This window comes from Prunus persica, chromosome G1 (assembly GCF_000346465.2).
Source record: "Prunus persica cultivar Lovell chromosome G1, Prunus_persica_NCBIv2, whole genome shotgun sequence".
Lineage (NCBI taxonomy): Eukaryota > Viridiplantae > Streptophyta > Magnoliopsida > Rosales > Rosaceae > Prunus > Prunus persica.
Window position 1 is genome coordinate 39,502,634 of NC_034009.1, and position 9,855 is coordinate 39,512,488.

Genomic DNA, 9,855 nt, shown 5'->3' on the forward strand with positions numbered 1-9,855 from the left:
ACTAAAGTGGTTTTACTTTCTCCATCAGTGTTTGATGACTTAATTTGTTATTTACTTTTTTTAAAAAAACTTTATCTTATATATATTAGTTTTCTTTTTTCCTTCATATTCACCACCTTTATGTTGCTTAAGTATTTCAGTCTTAACGGGTTTCCATCTACCACTCATCTTTGCTCTTCTCAGTGTAAGCCTTTTTTTTAAGCATAAGATTAGAGGGGAGGGGGGGGAGGGGGATTTCTTAATGTAAGCTTTGCAGTTTCATAATTAATATTTCCAATATCTCACTGTTAGTAAAATACAAAACATGAAAAGTATGAATAAAATACGCACATGTTACTAATTTATTGAGATAAAATACCATTTTGCCCCTAGAATATTTTATTAGGTTTAAAGTTGACTTTTTGACCAGGAAGGAATTTGGGTATTTCGACTATATCGTTGCATAGAGCACGACGAGGTGATTCCATAGACACGTGGTAGGCTCGAATCGGAGTTGTAATGAGAGACATACGATCAAAATACCTTCAGTGGCATAATCGTAATTTTGGCTTAAAGGGTTTGATAAAATATGATTTTTCTTTCTTTCTCTCTCTCTCTCTCCCCGCCCAGTCTCTCTCTCGTGACGGCAGTGATAGCCGGCCACATTTTGGCCAGCCGTGCTCTCGTCCGGCCACCAAAGCTGATGGGGCCGGTACCAAAATGATCAGGCCACCATCCTTTTCCAACCTCAGCCAGGCCCCGCCGCCAGCAGTCGTGGTTTTGCCGGAAAATGGAGAAGAAGCGGCCGGTTTTGTTCGAACTTCTCCGACTTCGTTCTCCCTCCTCTGGCCACCGATTCCGATGAATGAGGTATGGTTTCTCACCTACTTTTCATGCTCTAGCTGCCTGTTGGGTAGGATTCGATCAATCCCTAGTGTAGGTGGCTTGATTTTCGAATTGGGTTTCAGCCGATTTTGGGATCTCGATTCCAGCCCCTTTCGATCAGTTTTTAGGGTAGGTCCCAGAACAAAAGTGGTTCCAAATAGGGTGTTATACCTAGGTAGGAACCTTGAGCCGTGATTTTGAGAATTTTCTACGATGCCTAATCGCTTTGGACACCCACGCGCTACCGGCACGTGGGCACTGTAGAAAAAGGGCATTGTGTCCCGATGCGATCCCCTTGTTGTCTTGAGTGCATAGGTGTGCTCGGATTTCAATTGAATACCGTTTGAGTCTCGAACGAATATCACATATTGTGCGTTATCCGGAGTCGATAGGTTTGAACCGTTGGATAGTCTTAGATTTATAATATGTTAATCTAGATATTCTTAGGATCAAAAAGGATTTGACGGATCGTAAAATGGAGTCCCGGATACTCCGAAAATGCCAACCCTAGGGCTAGGTTCCTAGTAACCGTCCGATCGTGCAATCATGAGCAATCCGACAGTCCGATCCGGACCAAACTTGCAGGACGTGTATCCTAAACCTTGTAGAACCCATAGGAACTTTCAGATTAGAATTTGGAGGTCGTGGGCCCCTTGGGCCCGTTTGACTAAGTTTGGGTAGTTTGACCATTGGCTGATCGTGAGTCTTCAAAGGTAGTTTTACCTTCCTAGGAGGATTATAAAGACCCTAGTGACAGGTCTTGAGCGTTGTTGAGCTATGTTGACTAGGTTTAGACTTTTAGAGTGTTTATTATTATCGTAGGAAACTCTTGGATATTATTTTAATAATTGAAATTATGAAATTTATGTTTATGTGCATGATCGTTGGTCTAAAAATAGCATTATTTTCCTGATAAAATTACGTTGCAGTATACTATAGAATGGTATCACTAAATGGGGATTACCTCTATTATTAGTTTAGATAATTATGAGTATGTCAGTTTGAAGTGCTATACGCACTACCCTAAGTACCACCCTGTGATTGTTAGGTCCCATGTGGTGTAGGTTATCCAGTGTAAGGACAGACCCCATACGTGGCTTCAGATGTTCTGAAGTATTGGGGAGATTATGTGATGGTTTTGTCACACGTGGCGTAGGTTATCCGGCGTGTTGACAGACCATATACATGGAGTTGGATGTTCCGGCATATGGAGAGATTTTGTGATTGTTAGGTCCCACGTGGCGTAGGTTATTCGGCGCGAGGACAAACCCTATATGTGGCTTTAGAAGTTCCGGCGTATGAGGGAGATTATGTGATGGTTAGGTCACACGTGGCGTAGGTTATCCGGCGTGTTGACAAACCTCATACGTGGTGTTGGATGTTCCAGCGTATGAGGAGATTTTGTGATTGTTAGGTCCCACGTGGCGTGGGTTATCCGGCGTAAGGACAGACCCCATACGTGGCTTTGGATGTTCCGGCGTATGGGGGAGATCATGTGATGGTTAGGTCACACATGGTGTAGGTTATCCGGCGTGCTGACAGACCCCATACGTGGCGTTGGATGTAACGACCCGGTCCTAAATAAATTAGTAAATATTAATTTATTCAAAGAAAATACCATTTTGCCCATAGAATATCTTATTAGGTTTAAAGTTGATTTTGTGATCGGAAAGGAATTTCAGAATTTCGACTATACCGTTGCGTAGAGCACGACGAGATGAGTCCGTAGACACATAGTGGGCTCGAATCGGAGTTGTAACAAGAGAGATACGATCAAAATACCCTCAGTGGCATAACCGTAATTTTGGCGAAAAGGGTTGATAAAATCATATTTCTCTCTCTCGGCCGGAAATCCCAGTTGACAAAATCCCGGCCGGAAACCTTGAATTTCAGCCACAGCTTCGACTGGTTTGAACAGGGTTTTTCCCGGCTTTGCCCCATCGCCTCCGCCGCCCAATTCTGGTGAAACAGGTATGGTTCCTCACCTATTTTCCGAGATCTAGCTGCTGTTGTGTAGGAATTGGACAATTTTCGTGTTTAGGAACTCGATTTAGAATTTTGGTTTTGCCCGAATTTTCAAAGTGAAATTTCGGCCACTTCTGCTAGTTTTTGGGGTATGTCCAAGAACAAAAGTGGTTCCAAATAGGGTGTTATACCTAGAGTAGGAACCTTGAGCCATGATTTTGAGAATTTTCGGCGATGCGTAATCGCTTTGGAAGCGCGTGGGCACTGTTGAAAAGGGGCATTGTGTCCCGATGAGATTCCCCTGTTGTCTTTAGCGCGTAGGTGTGCTCGGATTTCAATTTGGATACCGTTTGTGTCTTGAACGGATATCACATAGTGTGCGTTATCCGGGTTCGATAGGTTTGAACCGTTGGATAGTTTTGAATTTGATATATGTTAATCTAGGCATTTCTAAGATCGTGTAGGAATTCACGGATCTTGAATCGGAGCCCTGGATGTTCCGATTTAATAACTTAAAGTTTATGTTTATAATAACCGTCAGATCGTGCAATTGTGAGCGATCCGACCGCCCGATCCAGACCAAACTTGTTGGACGTATATCCTAAACCTTGTGGAACCTATAGAAATTTTCGGATTAGAATTTGGAGGTCGTGTGCCCCATGGGCCCGTTTTACCAAGTATGGGTAGTTTGACCCTTAGTTGACCATGAGTCTTCCGAGGTAGTTTTACCTTCCTAGGAGGATTATAATGACCCTAGTGACAGGTCTTAACCGTTGTTGAGCTATGTTGACTAGGTTGAGACTTCTAGAGTGTTTATTATTATTGTAGGAAATTCTTAGATATTATTTTAATAATTGAAATTATGAAATTTATGTTTATGTGCATGATCGTTGGTCTAAAAATAATATTATTTTCCTGATTAAATTACGTTACAGTCTACTATAGACTGGTATCACTGAAGTGGGAATACCTCTATTATTAGTTTAGATAATTGAGAGTATGTCAGTTTGAAATGCTATACGCACTACCCTAAGTACCACCCTATGATTGTCAGGTCACCCGTAGCGTAGGATTTTCTGGCGAGATGACATACCCCAATTGTGGCGTTGGAATTTCCGGCGTATGGAGAGATTATATGATTGTCAGGTTACGCGTGGCGTAAGAGTTTTCGGCATTATGACAGACCTCATACGTTGCGTTGGAATTTCCGGCGTATAAGGAGATTATTTGATTGTCAAGTCACCCGTGGCGTAGGATTTTTCGGCGGGATGACAGACCTCATACGTGGTGTTGGAATTTTTGGCGTATGGGGAGATGATATGATTGTTACGTCACATGTGGCGTAAGTTATTCGACGTGCTGACAGACCCCATAGGTGGCGTTGAAATTTCCGGCATATGGGGAGATGATATGATTGTTAGGTCACACGTGGCGTAAGTTATCCGGCGTGCTGACAGACCCCATACGTGGCGTTGGAATTTCCGGCGTATGAGGAGATTATGTGATTGACAGGGAGATGAATAAAGGTATTGTATGTGTTTGGAATGGGGATTTAGTAGGAAGAACTACGTGTGGCTTGATCCCTCAGTGAGGGTATGTAGGTAGCCTAAGGTTATTAGGTGCAGCCGCGGACATAGATGTGATTGTGTTAGGAGGTTAAAACCTCGTATGTTGGAATTGGAAAAGTTAGATGATGTATGTTGTATTTAGTATTCATAATTCATATTTGAGTTTATTATTTGCCTTGCTGAAAGCAATATGTGACTCAAGAGCTTTGTGGGTAGTTTGGGATATTAAATGTGTTTTATGCAGGTTGAAAAATTTGGGGAATGATCAATTTACAGGGGAGACTTTGCCGAAATTTCGACAGAAAGTCCCGGTCTTTAGTAAGTGGGCCCGGCATCGGGGTGATGTCGAGAATTCCATAGGATTCGTATCGGGTTTCGGGAAATCTGGGGCTAGTCTTGTCATTGGATGTTCCGGCGTATGGGGAGATTTTGTGATTGTTAGGTCCCACGTGACGTAGGTTATACGACGTGAGGACAGACCCCATACGTGGCTTTGGATGTTCCGGTGTTTGGGGAGATTATGTGATTACTAGTGAGATGAATAAAGGATTGTTTATATTGGGAAAAATGTGTTTGTAGAAAGAATTACGTGTGGCTTGATCCCTCAGTAAGGGTACGTAGGCAGCCTAGGGTAGTGGTTAGGTGCAGCCGCTGACTAAACGTTATAATGTTGTTTTTAGGTTTGATTATATGGTATTATGGGCCGAGGCCCCTGGGACTATTGGTTATAATTCATAGATGGTAGTTGATGCATGCTAGAAATTTGTAGGAAGTTATTTCATGTGGATTGCAGTGGTACTCGTAAAATTTATTTGAGTTCCTGAATTGCATTGTTAGTATATTAATTGACTTAAGAGTACTGCTAGTAGTTCTGCCTTGATTTATTTGAAGGTTGGAGGCCTTGTCTGTAAACTGTGTGCAATTACATTGTGTGTGCTGGCAGTTGGCTTTTTAAATTGTGAATTTTGTGCATGTTGAAATTTGGGAAATGTTCAATTTACAAGGGAGACTCTGTCAAAATTTCGATAGAAAGTCTTGTGCCCTTATTCCTTTTTCGGAAAAAGGATATATAGCTTTAGAAGTGGGCCCGACATCGGGATGATGTCGGGAATTTCGACAGAATTCGTCTTAGGTTTCGGAAAATTCGGGGCGGGTCCGAAAAAGTTGCTTCAGTTTTGGCAAGTATCGGAAAAGACCAAAATTTTCCGACTTTATTATTACTAGAAACAAAGTCGAAGTATTCACCAATCATGTGGCCTTCCAAGTGCTCAAGGTTAAGCCAGGAACCGTTCCTATCTGCCGTTTCCTTCCCAACTATGATCATGTTGTCTAGGTTCCAACCCACAAATCTACATTGGGCTATGTATTTGAATTTGTACTAAAGCGTGATCTATAGTATGCATTTATTAGATAAGTTTGAGATGGCAGTGGCTTGGGTGTCCGCCGAGCTTGAACAAGTTTGGGTGTGCTGAGTGTTTCCATGGGTGCGTTGATGATCATGGTTATTAGATTTGTGATAGTTTGGGCTCAATTTCAACAGAACTTATCTCAAGCCTAGTTAGTTGATTCATAAGTTTATCAGGAAAAAAAAATGAAAAATGAAAAATGAAAAATGAAAAAATCTTAAGTTAAGCCCAAGGACTTCTCACCAAAGTGTGCATAAATTGAAATATTTAATAGAAGCCCAAGATTTCTGAAGCACATAATATCTACTAAATTCTACAAAGTGTTATACTTTACAAACTTCCTATGTGTACCAATTTTTACTAAAATTAATTTCTCTGCGGTGTTGAGATTCATCATAATTTTAGTAGAAATTGGAAGTTTTCATCATTTTTGCTTTAAGTCTCTCCTCCACTCACTAATAAAGATTACTCAAGTGAGTTTACAAAACATTTTTTTCTACTCTCTCCTGAAAACTACACTTCTTCTCAAAAGATTAGATCACTTCACATCTTGCATATGTGAAAACTAATGTAAAAAGTTGAAACTTTATCATAAAACCTCGACAAAAATTAGCTCTACTTAAAACGTTAAATTTGGATTCGTTGATTTAAATGGCAATTTGACACTTCATAGAAATTTTTACATACATGTGTTAGTGTTTGATCACTTCACTTGTTACTTACTATATTTATTCCATGATTCTCCCTCAAGTTAGGTAAATATTATTATCAAACATTTCAATTCATTTGTGATCTTTCTTGTCCATCTTTTAATGTACCCTGAAATCCATTAGCCACATATGATGACCAAAATCCATACGTTCCTATTTTTAATGTATGTTTACTCCCTATAATGTTCCAGTCTAGGGTAATAACACTGCTAGTTTCATATGACATCCTATTTCTAATGTGTATCTACCCTTGTAATGTTCCAGTTTAGGGTAATAACACTGCTAGTTTACTATCATGTTGATTAATGCTTGTCATGTTGCTATTTCTAATACATGTCCAACAAAGAAAAGATGAAGAAAGAACAAACCAGACCAACTCAAAATAAGTTGAGTCCAAATAGTTAATACTATTATGTCGTAGAAGTACGTTGTTAATACTCTGTAATAGAAGTACATGGTTAATACTCTGTCATAGAATTACATTGTTAAACAAAAATAAGATCCATAACTGAAATAGTAATAAAAGATAAGTCGATCATCAAATCTTAAAATACATTTCGAAAATCAACTAAAATCCGAAGAGAAACACATAATTGAAGCAAAAGATCAAAAATCTCAAGTCCAAACCAAACAACGACGACGACGACAATGATGACGACAATGACGTGGCGAAGAGGAGTAGAGCTCGAAGATGAGGAGTAGAGCTAAGAGCATTTGATCAAGGTTCGTTTGAGGTCTCGAACAATCCGAAAAAAAAAAATCAATAGAAGCAAGATTTTAAAACAAGAATCGAATGTGAAATATTGAAAATTGTAGATTAAAGATGAAGAATATAGTTGGACCTGAGACTGAGCTCCAATGGAAGCTCCTCTTGCTCCAACACCAGAGAAAGCACCAACAAGAAAAGAGAAAATAAATATGATTTGGATTTTTGGCAGATTTGAATTTTTGGCAGATCTGGTTTTTTTGGCAAATTTGAATTTTTGGCAGATCTGTGCAGATTTGTTTTTTTGGCAGATCTGATTTTTCTCTCTCAAATCCATATTGCAAGGGCAATATAGGTATTTAACACACACAAATAAACTAAAAAACAGCTATTAAATTGAAAAATTTGACAGCTATCAATTTTGGGTGTGTTTGTAGTTTTTAAATAGTATAGGGTTTCTTTATTAGACTATGTCTACGATTGGGTATATAATTAAATTTCTATTATTAAAAAAAAAGGACCCTAGTAAAGCCATGGGACGATACTCCTTTTATATATATTATATGATATAAATATTATAATATATTATCTAATATTTGGAATATTTACTCTAAAATAAACAATATATTAGGTTCTTTTTGTCTACAAATTGACCATTAAACTTCTTAATCACTCTTATACTTTTAATTAAATCTACTAGGCTAGGTTACGATATTTGCACTAAAAACTCCTAATTGTTTTTTCTTCTCTTTCTCTTGCTCTTTTTTTAACTTAAGCTGAAGTTTTGTAATTTTTTTTCCCTCCCTTTTTACATGTATGAGTAGGGTACTTTAATATTGGGATTTATGAACTTTTTTTGTATTTCTTCTCTATGTTGGAATATAAATTAGAGATATTTAGTCATATACCCATTCTTAGCACTAATATTATAAATAAACCTTACATCATTCAATTCCTATAAACAAACCCAAAAAATAATAGCTGGCCCTATTGAATTTAATTTTGACTATTAAATTACTTTGATGCCCTATTGAGTGTTTTGGGCTTTTTTTTATGAGATTTTGGAGTTGAGTTTGTTTTAAGAAATCAATGGCAATTTTGTAATTTAAAAAAAATTAAAAGGCTTTTTGTTATGTTGTAAATAGGTTTCGAGTGTGTTTCTAAAGTCCATTTCATATAGGTTTTTTATATATAATAATTTGAACTCCTATATTGGGTATAATAGTGAATCTCCATTTATTAACTTTTGAGTCTTTAATAGTGTAGATGATGAGATTAATATTCAACCATTTTATAATATGAAATTAAGGACAATCATGATTGTAATGAATGGATTATTAATCAATATGAAATGATATTATGAAGTAGGCTAAATGGAGTAGTTAGTATCGTATTAACTTATTAACCGGTTAGCGCTTGAGCCCTCTAATTCAAATTATTTTATAAAATTTTGTGAAGGGCCCCTTCTAATGCAAATTCCTGGCTGCGCCACTGCCTATAGCAACTTGGTAATGTGTGTGAAACATCCCCTCCTTTTGTCGTTTAAACTATCGGTTCGCTTGTATTAATAAAACAAAAAATAAAATAAAAGATAAAATTATAAATAAAACAAAACACATATTAAAGCCTAACTGTTAATAATGGATCCAACATAAGATCCAGCCCAAGCCCATGAATAAAGCCCCCGAAAACGGTTGGTCCCTCAATTAAATTATTCGTTCAAATGGTCCATCAACTCTATATTATTCGCTCCATTGGTCCTACCGTTATATTTTGTCAATATTTCTGTTAAATATGAGGGCAAATTGGTCATTATTTATCCTAAAATTAGGTTAAATCTAACATAAAATTAGACGGTAGGAATTCGGGGCAGGTCATGTCAAAAAGCTAATTAGAGGGGCGAAATTGACAAATAAATTTAATACAATAGCTAAATTGGTTGAAAGATTAATTCAAGATGTAGATTTCAACAAGTGTGATAATTCATGGGGTATTCGGTAATTTACTCCTTTTTTTCCCCTTGATCTTCTATATTCAAGTAATGGAAATGTGTTCCACATTTTCCATTTAGTTGATTATAGAAAAGGAAGAGCAAACATGAGTTAAGCCCAAGGCACCGAACTTAGGGTCAGTTTGGCATTGTTATGCTGTGAAAATAATCGTTGTCAGATTTGCTGTGAGAGAAAATAGTTTGGCGTTTGGTAAAATTTTTGTTAAAAGTATTATTAGTATTTATTTTACGCATAATCAGAAAATGATTGCTGCATAATCATTAAATCCAGCGCCTTTTCGAAACTGATTTTTGCATAATCAGAAAATGAAAGCACATCATTAGCTGCTTTCCTTTATAGCTTTCTCTCACATCAATTTTTAACAATAAGTGATTTTCTCACAGTTTACCAAATGGATTGGGCTTCTCAAAATTTTAAAAAAATCACTTATCACCCCAAATAAGTAATGCCAAACGGGCACTTAGACTTCTCACCAACGTGAGGAAGAAAAATATGACAAATTGATATATTTAATACAAGCTCAAACTGTGCACAAATTAATATATGCAACGGAAGCCCAAGATTATTTCTGAAGCACATAATTTCCGCAAAATCTACAAAGTGGTGGGAGGCAGACCAACAAAA